This window comes from Lissotriton vulgaris, chromosome 1_1, assembly GCF_964263255.1.
Source record: "Lissotriton vulgaris chromosome 1_1, aLisVul1.2, whole genome shotgun sequence".
NCBI classification, from domain to species: domain Eukaryota; kingdom Metazoa; phylum Chordata; class Amphibia; order Caudata; family Salamandridae; genus Lissotriton; species Lissotriton vulgaris.
This window is the reverse complement of record NC_141685.1, coordinates 1,513,520,691-1,513,533,886: the sequence shown is the minus strand read 5'-3', so window position 1 is coordinate 1,513,533,886 and position 13,196 is coordinate 1,513,520,691. Positions and strand designations below refer to the sequence as shown.

The 13,196-nt window shown below is 44.0% G+C and overlaps 1 protein-coding gene across 1 annotated transcript in view; it reads right to left on the bottom strand.

Moving 5' to 3' along the window:
* The window catches only part of SLC26A5 (solute carrier family 26 member 5), a 392,278-nt gene extending 380,704 nt beyond the window's left edge, over nt 1–11,574 (bottom strand). Inside the window, exon 1 of the mRNA XM_086967432.1 lies at nt 11,441–11,574. The gene's annotated coding sequence lies outside the window, so the exon portion shown is untranslated. The remainder of the gene's footprint in view (nt 1–11,440) is intronic.
* Between the last annotated feature and the right edge of the window lie 1,622 nt (nt 11,575–13,196).

Here is a 13,196-nt window from a genome sequence, read left to right as displayed (position 1 = left end):
GCGGTCAACGCTCATCCCAAACAGAAACAAGCATTTGCAATGCAATAGGTCTCGCATTACTTAAAGTTTGAGCTACTGGCAAATAATAATGCAACACACATTGCTCAAACTTTCACTAACGTTTTTTTTTAGCCCTGTGACGCAGTTCTTCTTTCACAGAGGCAGAAAGCTTTATTTCATGCCACTCCTTTTTAAACTTTACCAGCTATGAAGGCCAGCATCTGTTTGGAGCTCACTCTGATTAGGGGGACCAAACCCAAAACATGAGCAGGATCCACAGCGATGAAAGACAAGAGGGGAGACACACTCGGCTGCGGCATCTACAAGTACATGCCTTGGTAACCAGGTCAGCCAACTAGGGATGAACCCCAGCTCCTTTTTTGCAAAGTTTGAAAGGAAACATTAAGGAAATATCCTTGTAAAAAAAAAAATAAAGTGGAAGAGTGAGTCCCATTGCCTCTGGCAAAAGTACCAGTGTCTTGGCCGGCGGAAAACCGGTCTCATAGGAAACCCAAACGTGTGACCTCGGGAGTGGGGGGCTCCCAGCTGTACTGTTGTAGGCGTATCCTGTGTGACGTCCCAATCGAAGATGGTGGGTCGGTGGGTGGGACGGGGAAGAGGGTCTGTGTGTGACCTGGGAGAGTTTAAATAAGCTGGAGCCACACGGGCGACATCATTGACTGTGTGTTTTGCGAGTGTGTTGACTGATGTGGGTGACCCACTCATAACAAAAGAAATGCGCTGCCGCAATTCTTGAACGGTTTTTCGAGTGTGTTGATTGATGTGGGTGAGCTGTGCATAATAAAAGAAATGGGCAGCCGCAATTCTTGAACAATTTTGAGAGTGTGTTGATTGATGTGGGCGAGTCGCCCATAACAAAAGAAATGTGCGCCCGTCATTCTTGAATGTGAGGTGTTAAAAAAAAAAGAACATAAAGGCGGATTTAAAACCGCTATGCTTTCAGAAAGATATATTATGGCATGAGCAGCGCTAATAGTGCGGCTGCCACTGTTAAAGAAAAAAATATAAGATTACAGCACACCTACGCTGCTTAAAATAAACAAGCGGTTGAGGGTTGTAGGAGAGCATGTTGTGCGTGCAATAGGAGAAAGTCATTTAAGAAAATAGTGCTCACAGACTGTACTTAAGACATACTGAGTAACAACACATTTTACAGGGGCAGTCCTCATGGGAGGTTACAAAAGGGGAAAAGGAGGTACTAAGGATGGACTACTAAGCCTACTCACGAATCAAAAGCCACCACTCACAAAGGACAGTAAGAGGAGCCAATTGAAAAGATGGTCGGAAAATGGACGGAGATTCAAGTCCACACCTGAATGCAGCATGTCTTGAAGAAACAGCGCAAGCACTGCCTAGGCAAGACCTAAAAAATCACCCAGACAACCTGGAAGAAAACTGTCATGCAGTAGGAGTCATTTGTTTTTTGTTTGTCAGAAATAAACCTATACATTGGGAAATGGTTGACGCACAGAGAACAGAACCATGCAGGTAGAGAAATCTAAATATGGCATCCTTTTGTCTAGTGTTAAACATATGACATCTGCACCTGTGATAGAAACAGTAAAGCCCGCCAAGGGCTAAATAAGCCCTTGGTGTCAGTTCAATCACCATTTCTAACTCAAAGATTGAAATGCCTCTTGAAGTGAAGTAAATGCCCTGGACTGACATAGAAAGATCAGCATAATCATAAAATGAGGAAGACCTGTGAGAAGCCAGGCACCCTTGGCCAGACTTCGACTCTGATGTGCCTTAAAGTAGAAAAGAGATACTCAAGTAGAAGCTCCTCTGCTTGATCTGAGAGGGAGGTCGTGAGTTTCAAGCTCAGACGACAGCAGACCAAAAAAATAACCTTGTTCCTGTAGCCTATAAAAGACATTCTTCAGTGTATCCCCAATCTGTATTTTTCTTGTTTGAGTTTGCTAGCTTCAGGACCCGTTCCAAAACAAAACTCCTAAACAGGGCCACAGGGTAGGTGTTTCTCCCTGAAAACATGTACTTTACATTGGATTCATTCAACTGGCCAATAAGTCCATGGTATGGTAGCATAGAAAATACACCAGTGGTATGCACGTTAAATGTCATGCGTGGGTTGCAACATGTATTTACACAACCCAAAATATGACCAAGTGTATGAGTTCATATAGCACCATTGTGCTCAGGATGGGCGGCAATTTTTAAACCACTGCAGTGACGCATGGGCAAAAAAAAAGTGTTTCGCCATGTATGAAAACCTACTTAAATATATCAACTAAGTCACACTTAAGTATGCCTTGTAAGCTCAGATGGTTGGGCGCTTAATATATTAAAGTAAGACATGATATATATTAAGTACATGTATGGGCCCAATTTCAAAAGTTGCAAAACACTATCTGCTGTGTAAGTAAAGTTAAATTTTCCATTAGTAGGTCTAGTTCAATATAAAAGCCTATTTTTTAACTTTGCATGGGAAAACACAAGAAATTCCATTTGAAATTAAAAAGAAAGTCCAATGGTAAAAGTAAAGTTTTGATAAGTGTAGTTGAAAAGCACATTTTAAAAACTGGAGTCTGTGCTACCTGTGTGAAAAAGGATATAAAGCCGCGTTGCTGGTAGCCTAGCAACAGAGACTAAAATATACATTCCACACTAGCTGTTAACTCCTGGAGAACAACGTAAGTGCTTCTAGGAGCAGGGAGGCTGAAGTGGTATCAACAGTGGCCACTTAACAGAGATCAAACATCTGGGAGGAAGACAGGAACTAATAGCAACACTAAGGGCATTATTAACAGCTATTCCTTTTGGAGTGGAGATCCCACATGGGGGGCTCAGGAACTAAAACCACTCTTGGCCAGAGTAAGCCCAGGTAGACTGTCTGTGCTCCAAGAAATTGGGAACTTGAGTTCCAGCATGGGGAGGGGAGGATACGCCATTGCCATAGGGGAAAAACTAGAAACTAGGACAAGGATCAAGCAGATGGAAGACACTTATGGCCATTTAAAACGAAGGTCTCTGGAAGGATCTGCAGCATGTTGAGAAAGGACATGCTGAAAAAGAAGATAGGTTTTTCATAGAACGACTGGGAGCAGGGGATTCTCAAATCACTGGCTAGTGATAGAATAAAATGGGTATCTTTCCAACGCCTCCTCAGAACATTCTTGGACATTGAAGAACATCCTAAATGATCAAGAACATGGGAGACTCAGCTTAACTGCTGGGGGAAAAGAAGACTGAAGGACTCCTGATGGCAATCAGATAGTGGAACTGCTCTCCAAGGTACGAGTGGTTGGCCTGTTGTCGCTGCTTTGATGACACAAAAGGAAGAAGGGTGCTCCACTTTAAAGAAGGAGCACCCTTGACCACTGTCAAGAAGCAAAGCTGGAGACACAGCTTACTATCTACAAATCAGCATAGCTGGAGCAATACCCACAACCCACTTGTGCTAAGTCCATCTCAGGGAATGAAAGACGGGTAGTCCTTAAAGAGTGCAGACGCTGTCTGAAAAGAGGCTTTGCATGCATGGAGAGCTCACTATGTGACAGGGCCTCAAGGACGAACTACATTTCCTAGCAAGCCATAAAATCCTTTGTAACTTCGGATACCTGGAGGCCATTTTAGATTTCTGGATATGACTTTTCTCATGGCACACAGAGTCTTTACTAGACATTCGTGAAACTATGTCACTGCAGCCTGGAGCTTGCTACTTAGATCTAGGATTTATTTTTTATACAACTTTTTCATCCAGTTGGAATTGTTTAAAGGATATTGGGAATACAGAGAAGCATTTTGAAGGTTGAGTTATGTTGTTAAAATTAACTTTGAACTATTTGAACATTTTATTCACATTTTTCTACGAGTAAATTACAAACTTAAATACATCATCCACAAAGAGTGTGCACTGGCAAGACGTGAGGTAGTTATCAAATTCTAGAGAAAGCACTGGTTTGTCCTGCACAGAGATTTTTGCTACAAAGTAAAAGTGTTTCTTCTGGACGCAATAGGGAAGATATCCAGCTATGTGGACCCATGCTCAAATACTGCATAAAGCCTTGCTCCACTGCAGGATTGCAAGATCCAAAAAGTGAATACGTTCTGAAGAACACCTGGGACAAGGGCAAGGAGGAACATCAACTTCATCGAGAAGCAACCTCAACTGTCCCTCTATGAGTTTTTTGTGTCAAAACTGAAGTCTTCAGCCAGAGCTCTCCTTGCGGACATCAGAATCTTTCCTGCCTTGCTCTACTAGAAGAATTTAACCTCATCACTGCGGCGTGAATTCTGCCGCAGTGCTGAACATTCCGATGCCGGTCGTGTTCATGACGGCTCCCGGCCGTCATCAGCACACGCCCACCGTGATTCATGACGGCCGGGAGCCGTCATGAGCATCGAAGAGGTTAAGAACCAGAAAAGGTGAAATATTTGCAGCCTGAATCTGTAGCTGTGTCCCAGTCACCCATGAACAGTGATTTTCAATTGGCACTTTGTGATTTACTGGAGCTTTCTGCCTTCAAACTTTAACAATCCATTTCTCCTGCACCTCTAACCAATTTTATTCATTTCTGTGTCGTTTTGCTCATTCACCTTTCTTCTTTGTTCTTAATTGGTTTGTGAATTTGACTGTGTTGGGTTCTCAACTTTAAAGTTGTCTTGTACTGCTTGAATTTAGCACTCATTTCTCTATGGAACCAGCCTGCAGCTTGGCGCCATGTACAATGGGTTAGGCAGAGAGACTCTTAGAACTGTGTTGTGAACTAACCAGGTTATGTTTATTAAGTTGATAGGGGTACCCTCTCTCAAATTAATATCTAATTTCTAATATAACCTAAGATGTTACTAGACCCCTTCTAAGAAATTGCTGTCGTTGACCGCCGTTTCCAATCTTTCACAGTGTGTGGGTGTTACAATAGCTCGTGTTACTTGATAAAGCACAATACAAGTAACGTAAGTTAAGATCACAAGCGAAACCAATTTGTTTGCACTATTAGATAAGATTACAACTGCCAGGTGGCAGTATCTTGGCTATCAGTTAGTTATGTAATAAACCAGGGAATTTATCAATGTCTCAAGTAGTAGCAAACACTTCCGAAGCTGAACCTTTCCAGAACAGTATTCAAAGAATGGAGCAGGACTGTTAAACTCTCCAGCAAAACCTTGAGACTTCCTATTGTATTTTAAAGCAATGCCAAAAAACATTTTCAATTAGCAACGAATGTGTACTATTCAGTTTCACTAGCTGAGGCAAACAAAACATATGACTACTTTTCAGAATCTTAAACAATGCTTTGATTTAGCTCCATATAATAATTGCATAGCAGGGGTGTACTCAACAAACCAGTATCAATTACTTTCAAGTCTGTTTCCTGGCTTTATTGTCCTTCCCCTCTTTCTAGTCTCACTACACTTTGTGGACCTTGCAGATGGGTGCTTTTCAGTTGTCCAGCTACATCACAATTGCATCCAATTCTTGGCTTGAGAGCCACAATTCCCAAGTCCCATGGCATTATGGTTACTTTAGTCATACCAATGATAAACTATATTCTGTCATCTTCCTTCAAATCGACTCTTTACACCTGTTAACATACACAATTGGACATTTCTTTCACAAGTCATTCCTGCAAAAAATCATTTTACCTCTTCAGCACATTCGTAATGCACCAACTAGTGTGTTCAAGAGCCTAAAGTAAATCCAGATTCTATGAAGCAGCCACTGGTTTCCAGGGGGGGAGGGCCTCGTGTTAAAATGCAACGCTGTAGTATTTAAATCATTTCACTCTAGGGATCCAACAAGGAAAACTGAACACATTAAAAAATTCCTCTGTCTGACCATGCCTTTCTCATACAGGTATCCCAAATAACTGAACCCCAAATGTTATCAGTTTTTTAGAAACTGGCCCCTGTAATCGTAAAGTTCTAGATCTAGTTATTAAATTATGTTGCAAATTCTGAGGGCGTTTTTTTCATTCTTTTCAACAGTTCTTTGTTGCTCTAAATATAGAAGACGTTTTAATATGATTGTAAAGCAGGGCTTTACAAACATATAGAACACTTCAGTTAATCTTGGGATAAAATGAATGATATGAAGGAGTACTGACATAATGTATTTTGAAAAATGAACCCAACAATAAATATATAGTTGTATTAAATAATGTATAGGACATGTCTTTCTAGTGCTGCATTTCATGTAACTCCAATACATAACCCCCCCCCCCCCCCCCCCCCCCCCCCCCCCCCCCCCACACACTTCAAATAGCTAGTGATTAGACAAGAGTCATGCCAGCTAAATGCAGGAAACCTCAGTAACAACCGTCAACTTGTTTCACAATCTGGCCTAGTCAGTTTCAATCTGCCTAGGTGACCTTGAAAAACCAGAATTACTCCCTTCATTCTCGTTTAAGCAACAAACTCCGATCATTCGCATTTCTGCCTGTGTCCTTAACTTCAAAAGTTGCCACTCAGTGCGTGCTTTATGCCTTTAAGCAGATACGAGGGTTCAGATGATGTCAATTTTGGAAGCCTTGTCGGTGAAAAATGCAGAGGAATACTTATGAAATTGTCAATAAGGTATTGCTCTCATGCAGTCCGCCAAGCAAAACACGGGGCGTGTGAACGCGGAAAATGCATTGGTAGATTGCGCATGCGCCAAAATGAGAGCGTCAACGTTGGAAGCAATTAGAATTAAAATTACACTTGGGTTGGTGTGGGCGCTTTCCTACAGCAAACACGCACTAAGGTATTGTTCATTGAATATGGGTAGAGGTAATAAAGTAGCTCATACCCCGCACAGTAAACTGATCGTGTGAATACATTGACAAATTACATCCTCGGTGTCAACGCAGCTGAATATGGAAAATGCTGCCCCATAGCTCCACGTGACAGAAAGTAAATGTGTCTTTAGAATACTAGAAGTATAGCAGTTTTCCGCATCTCGTGATCTCTAAGGGCAGCTCCCCCTGTGCATCATGGAAGGCTGGAATTGCCCATGTTTCACTTTGATTTATACATATATATGTTCGTTTGCTGGAATGTACTGGTGAGTTTGACATGCCGACTATCCCAGGTGGGCTGAGGGCCGGTCAGACCACCCTGTAAAAGGTATGCAACTACAGGAGCAGTAAAGCCGGTCTCGCGTCCTTGCCATGCTTGAATATAAAGGCATTTTCAATAGTGCAAGTAAACTTTTCATTTCAACGTTTTCAGGGAAGCAGGTGATAAATAAGACGCGTATTCCTATTGTGTGTGTGTGGGGGCGGTAGCATTCCTTGAAAATGTGAGTATTCAGATTAAGGAGCAATTAGTTTCAATTTTCGCATCTTTGCTGATTCACTTTGTGTAATTACGGTTCCTAGTCACAAGCACTAAGCAGAGAAGCTATGACTGAATCGACACATCCCCGTTTGGATTTCGCACATTAGTTCCATCTGAAGCGGACTGCAAAGCAAAGGCTTACACTGCCTGGGGTGCAAACAGTGCTTCAACAGGCTGTCACTGGTCACCCTGGGTCGGGCGCACAGACAGGCCTATAGGCTAGGTTCCCCATTGTGGGGGTCGAGCCTGTGAAAGCATGCGCTAGCTTACGAGGATTCACTGTTAACAGAAAGAGATTGGAGCCATTTGTTATTTTTTTTGGCACTCTTATTTACAGCCTCGCAATTAGTCAAGGCATGCCTAACAGACCTATCTGTTCATCTCTGTGGAGCAGGGACCAAGAATTGATTGATTCAACCTAATTAGTGCCTGTCCACTATGCCCGACCTGACTGAGGTACTACTTGGTTCTGTTTAACTATAAAATGTCCTGCAAGCAGACACTGTGTGACTCCAATCTGCCTCACTCCAATCTAAAACAATGGGCCAAACTCCATTCCATCCCACGCCAATCTTCCCCACTCCAATCCAAAACAATTTGCTTCACTCCAATCCGCCCCACTTAATCCAATCCGCCTCACCCCACTGCACCCACTTTATCCCAATTCACTCCCCCCACACCGTGTGACTCCGAATTGCCTCACTCCAATCTAAAACAATTGGCCCAACTCCAATCCATCCCACGCCAATCTTCCCCACTCCAGTCCAAAATAATTTGCTTCACTCCAATCCACCCCACTCAATCCAATCCACCTTACCCAAATGCACCCACTCTAACGCAATTCACTCCACCTCACTCCAATCCAACCCACACCAATCTAATCTACCCCAATTTAATCTACCGCACTGAAATCCACCTCACCCCAATCTAAGCCACCCCACGCCCTCACCAAGCTACCCCACTCCAATCCTAGTCACCCTACTCCTATCCAAAACAATCTGCCCCACTCAATCCAAAACAATCTGCCCCACTCCAATCCAAAACAATCTGCCCCACTCAATCCAAAACAATCTGCCCCACTCCAATCCAAAACAATCTGCCCCACTCCAATCCAAAACAATCTGCCCCACTCCAATCCAAAACAATCTGCCCCACTCCAATCCAAAACAATCTGCCCACTCCAATCTGCCCCACTCCAATCCAAAACAATCTGCCCCACTCCAATCCAAAACAATCTGCCCCACGCCAATCCAAAACAATCTGCCCCACGCCAATCCAAAACAATCTAGCCCACTTCATTCTAAAACAATCTGCCCCACTATATTCTGCACCACTCCAATCCAAAGCAATCTGCCCCACTACAATCACCCACACTCCAATCCAAAAAAAATCTGCCCACTCCAATCCAAAATAAATCTGGCCCACTCCAATCCAAAACAATCTGCCCCACTCTGGAGAAGTGTGGCTCAATGGTTAGAGCGGCAGACCCTGATGCAGAGGTCTAGCCTGGGACCAGGGTTCAATTTCCCGCCTTGGCAGGTCTTGGGCTCAAAATTCCACGGACCTGATAATTCTCGACTCGGTACCTACTCCAATCATAGAGTCCCACTCTGCAACTCTGGGCAATAGCTTGTTTAATCTCCACAACGGCCCCCACAACGCTAAGGATGCCTGGCCTTCACCCTGGGGGTGTCCAGGAGTGGGCGCCTCACAGGGAAAGCCAGGACGGGTTCCACAGCGGTATTCTTACAAGCGCCTTGAGACCCTTGCGGGTGAGTAGTGCGCTATACAAGTATCAATTTACATTTTTTTTACATTTACTCTAAATCCATAACAATAAGCTCCACCCCAATCCAGCCAAATCCAATCTACCCCACTCCAATCCACCCAACTCCAGCCACATCCAATCTACCACACTCCAATTCACCCACCTCTACCTAATCCACTTCAATTCAATCCACCTCACTCAATCCAATCCACCTCACTTAAATCTATTCCACCCCACCGCGATGCAATATAACTCCACTTCAGTCTTCCCCACCCTACGCTAATCCAATTCACTGCACTGCAATTCATCCAAATCCATTCCACCCCACCCTATTCCAACTCACTCCAGTCACCCAACTCCAGTTCACCCCATTCCAGTCCACCACACTCCAATTTACCCCACTCCAATCCACCTCACCCCACCCATTCTAGTCCACCTACTCCAATCTAATCCACCCCATCCAGTTTACCCCACTCCACTGCAGTCCAATACACCCCAATCTACTCCAATCCACCCTACTCTAGCCCAATCTAATCCACCCCACCTAAATTCAGTCCACCCCACTCAATCCAATCCATCCAGCCCGCCACACTCCAATCCACCCCACCTACTCTAATCTACCCCACTCAAGTTCAATCCACCCCATTCCAATTCAACCCATCCAGTCCAGTCCAATCCATCCCTCTTCCCCCACTCCAATCTAAGTCACCCCACTCAAAACCACTCTATTCTCCCCCATTCGAACAGCAGATGGAAGTGGAAACAGCCATGTTCTTGTGGGGTATCTCTATTCTTTCTCTCTCCTTTGCAGGGTCTCTACATTTCGGTATAGAGAGATAAGAGGAGTCCTAACAAAAGAGTTGACAAAAGGAGGACAAAAAAACTAAACAAAAAACACTCTACTCTAATTCAATCCACCCCACCGAAAAACCAATCTAATCCACACCAAACCAATCCATCTAATTTCAATCCATCCCACTCCAATCCAATCCATCCCATCCAGTCTACGCCACTCAATCCAATCCACTCTACCCCAATCCAATGCATCCAATTTACTCTAATCCAATCCACCCCACTACCTCAATCCCCTCCACCCTATTCCACCCCACTCTACGACACTCTCTGCCACTGAACTCTACTCCCCTCCCCTCAACTCTACAACACTCTACTCCAACAAATCCAGCGTATGACACTCTACAACACCCACTCCACTCCAGGAAACTCTACTCCACCACCTTTTAGCCATGGTGAACATCAGCCACACTGGGGCACAACATGGCAAAAACCACATTGCCAAAGACAATAGGTCATGTACAGGCGAGACCTATTGGCTTTGCCAGTGCTTGCTATTTTTGCGTTTTTATATAGAGCAAAGTAGACCCAAGGGCCATGGAGCGCTTTATATCAGCATCAGGTGCATTACAGAAGGTCAGATTATGCTTTTAGGCACAGGAAGATTAAGTGATTTGCCCGAAATCACTTGATATGGATCCAAGGCAGAGACTCGAACCTTGATGTCCATTCCCAAGGGCAGAAGCTCTCGCCTTATGGCAATGTCTGGTTCGCACACGAGTTTGCCATGAAAAATCTTATTTTAGGTGTATAAACAGCCTGTATTCAGCGGACACGATATATAGGTGCATACAGGGCCTGCAATAATAAGCCAACCTGCTTGGGGCATTTACAAAAAGTGCATTCACTGGGCACCATGGTTGCACATACAGGCAGGCATGAGTTATATTGTGTTGGTTGCATTAACAAAATGCCAACAATGATCGCCCTGTATAGCGTTAACACACAGCCTGTAGACAGGAGACATAATGTGCAGGGGACATACAACGCCTCTAGTAGATGGCCATGCTTTGCAGGGTGCATACATAACCCGCCGTACTCGGAGGTAATGCGCGCAGGCTCTTTGGCGACTGCCACGAGTTACCTTGTTTTGGATGCACAGAGAGTTCAGATTCATAACAGTATTCAGAGTTCCCAATGTTAGATGAAAACACGCCCTACAGTAAGGGGTCAACATGGAGGAGCTATATGCGAACGCTGTAGCCATCGGTCACGCTGTGTGGGTGCATGCACAGCTTGCCGTTAGGTGTCTTCCGTGTGTCGATACTGCACACTGCCTACATTCAAGAGTCACCCTGTATGAATGAGACGTAGACGTCATCCTGTGTGACAAGCACAGGGCATGCATGCCAATACTCCCGGTCTTTCCTCAAGTCGATGAAAGGTAATGGTGAAATTAAATTCCCAAAGTCTCTCCCTGATCTCATCTGTTCGCGATGTTGGCATTGCACGGTGTAGGTGCCTACCGCGAACAGACCCCTGTCACCTCTGCTCCTCGTGCTGTTGCAGCTCACTCACCTGCCAGCGCAACCTGTCCGTCTGCGCTCGGTCCTCGTCAGTGTTTGGGTCGTGCAGGAGCTCGGCTACATATTAACAGATGATACAGGACTGCCCTTCTCCAGGGTATCGCTTCCTCCTCTCGTGACGCGCACGGGCGGGTGCTTCCAATGACAGCAAGGACACAGAGAAACAAAGAAGGGCTAACCTAGAACAGCCTCTGACGGCCACAGTGACGGCCATCTTGAGTGAGGGAATACTTCCGACTAAGAGTGGTTCCTGATGGCGCAGTGTTGCGCATTCTGTTATCTTACAGAAAGCTCTCTGAATCTGTGACGCTGGCTAGCATGATACAACCTGTACTTATTTTCCAAATTACCTCAAACTGTCAATCTTTTGAGGCTGGATTAAGAGTTTACCTCTGCATAAATTGCTCATCCAAGCCCGTTTTTTTGTGCTCTGCATTCTGAAACTTATAGTCCTTCTTTAGCCCATTTTAAATTCCAGGCTTTAAGTCCCAGAAAGCAAAGAAAAACAAGCACCGACAAACCCAACAGGTCTGGGTTTGGCTGCCAGCCTTTCAGCTTCTTTTGTTTTGTCATTATTTTGGTAAAACGTTTTTGTTGGTGGAGTTGCAGAGAACTCACCAATAATAACAATAATGAAGAATGGCAACAATCAAAAATATTCAGTTTGTCTGAAAAAGCATGCATTACCATAGTAGCCCTTGGTATTGAAGTGAACTATTTAGAGGGTGGATGTGCTCCTTGTGAAAGAACAGAATGTTGCCACACAAAGTGATGTTAGCCAACCAATGAAGTGTGCTAACTCATTGTCCCATGCTGTATACTGTAGTGGGCGGAAGAAACATGTGAACTGTATTGCCGCATTTATATAGCGCTTACTTCACCTATGAGGGGCACAAAAGCACTTGTCTACATGGGTAGTATGCAACACCATGTAGGGTGTATGGCTACAAGTGTGTTGTCTTCATTTTGATCCTATACAGGAATTGTTTCCATGTTGTTTGTGGTGACCATCGAGGTGTGGTTATCATGGTATGGGACGCAGCACATAGCAGTTTGATGGATGAATAAGTATGAGAGGTGCACACTTTAAAGTTTTCAATAAGCTGGCAGCTTTGAACAGCACTGCAGGCCCCTTCATGCCATTTCTTATGATTGTAGTCCACTTAGCTGGCTACTGCACTGGAATGTCCATTCTGAGATATTTTGTTTAAAGTTTTAGGTCCTGAGCAGGTATGAGTTTGAGTAAGACATGGTTATGGTATTAGTGTGGCCAGAGGCATTGCACTATAATTTCATGTACATAGTGCCTCACATCCCTAAAGAGGCTTTGATGGTTTTACAACGGGCCCCACGCTGCTCTGGAACCCAAGGTTAATGTTTCATTCAGTGGTTATAGTTGATTATTGTGATTAGTCTAGGTGTGATATTTTGTGGGAGGGGGTATTTGAATTCATGCAGTGCTTGGCGGTACTAATAGAAGATCTTCAGGAGATTAAGTATTGTTAGATGAAAGGGACATGACGTTTAAGGCAAAGGAGGTATGCAGAGGATGGAAATTATGAGGAGGTTCATATGAAAGTAAAAAGGAAAGACAACAATTGAAGGTTTTAAGTCAAGGTACATTTTCAAGGGAATACAAGTTTTTTTTTTACATTGCAGGCACTTTTAAGATGCAAAACTGAAGAAAGAAACATCATTTACATATGAGATAATTCTATATTAGGCAATTATGATTAATACTAGAACCA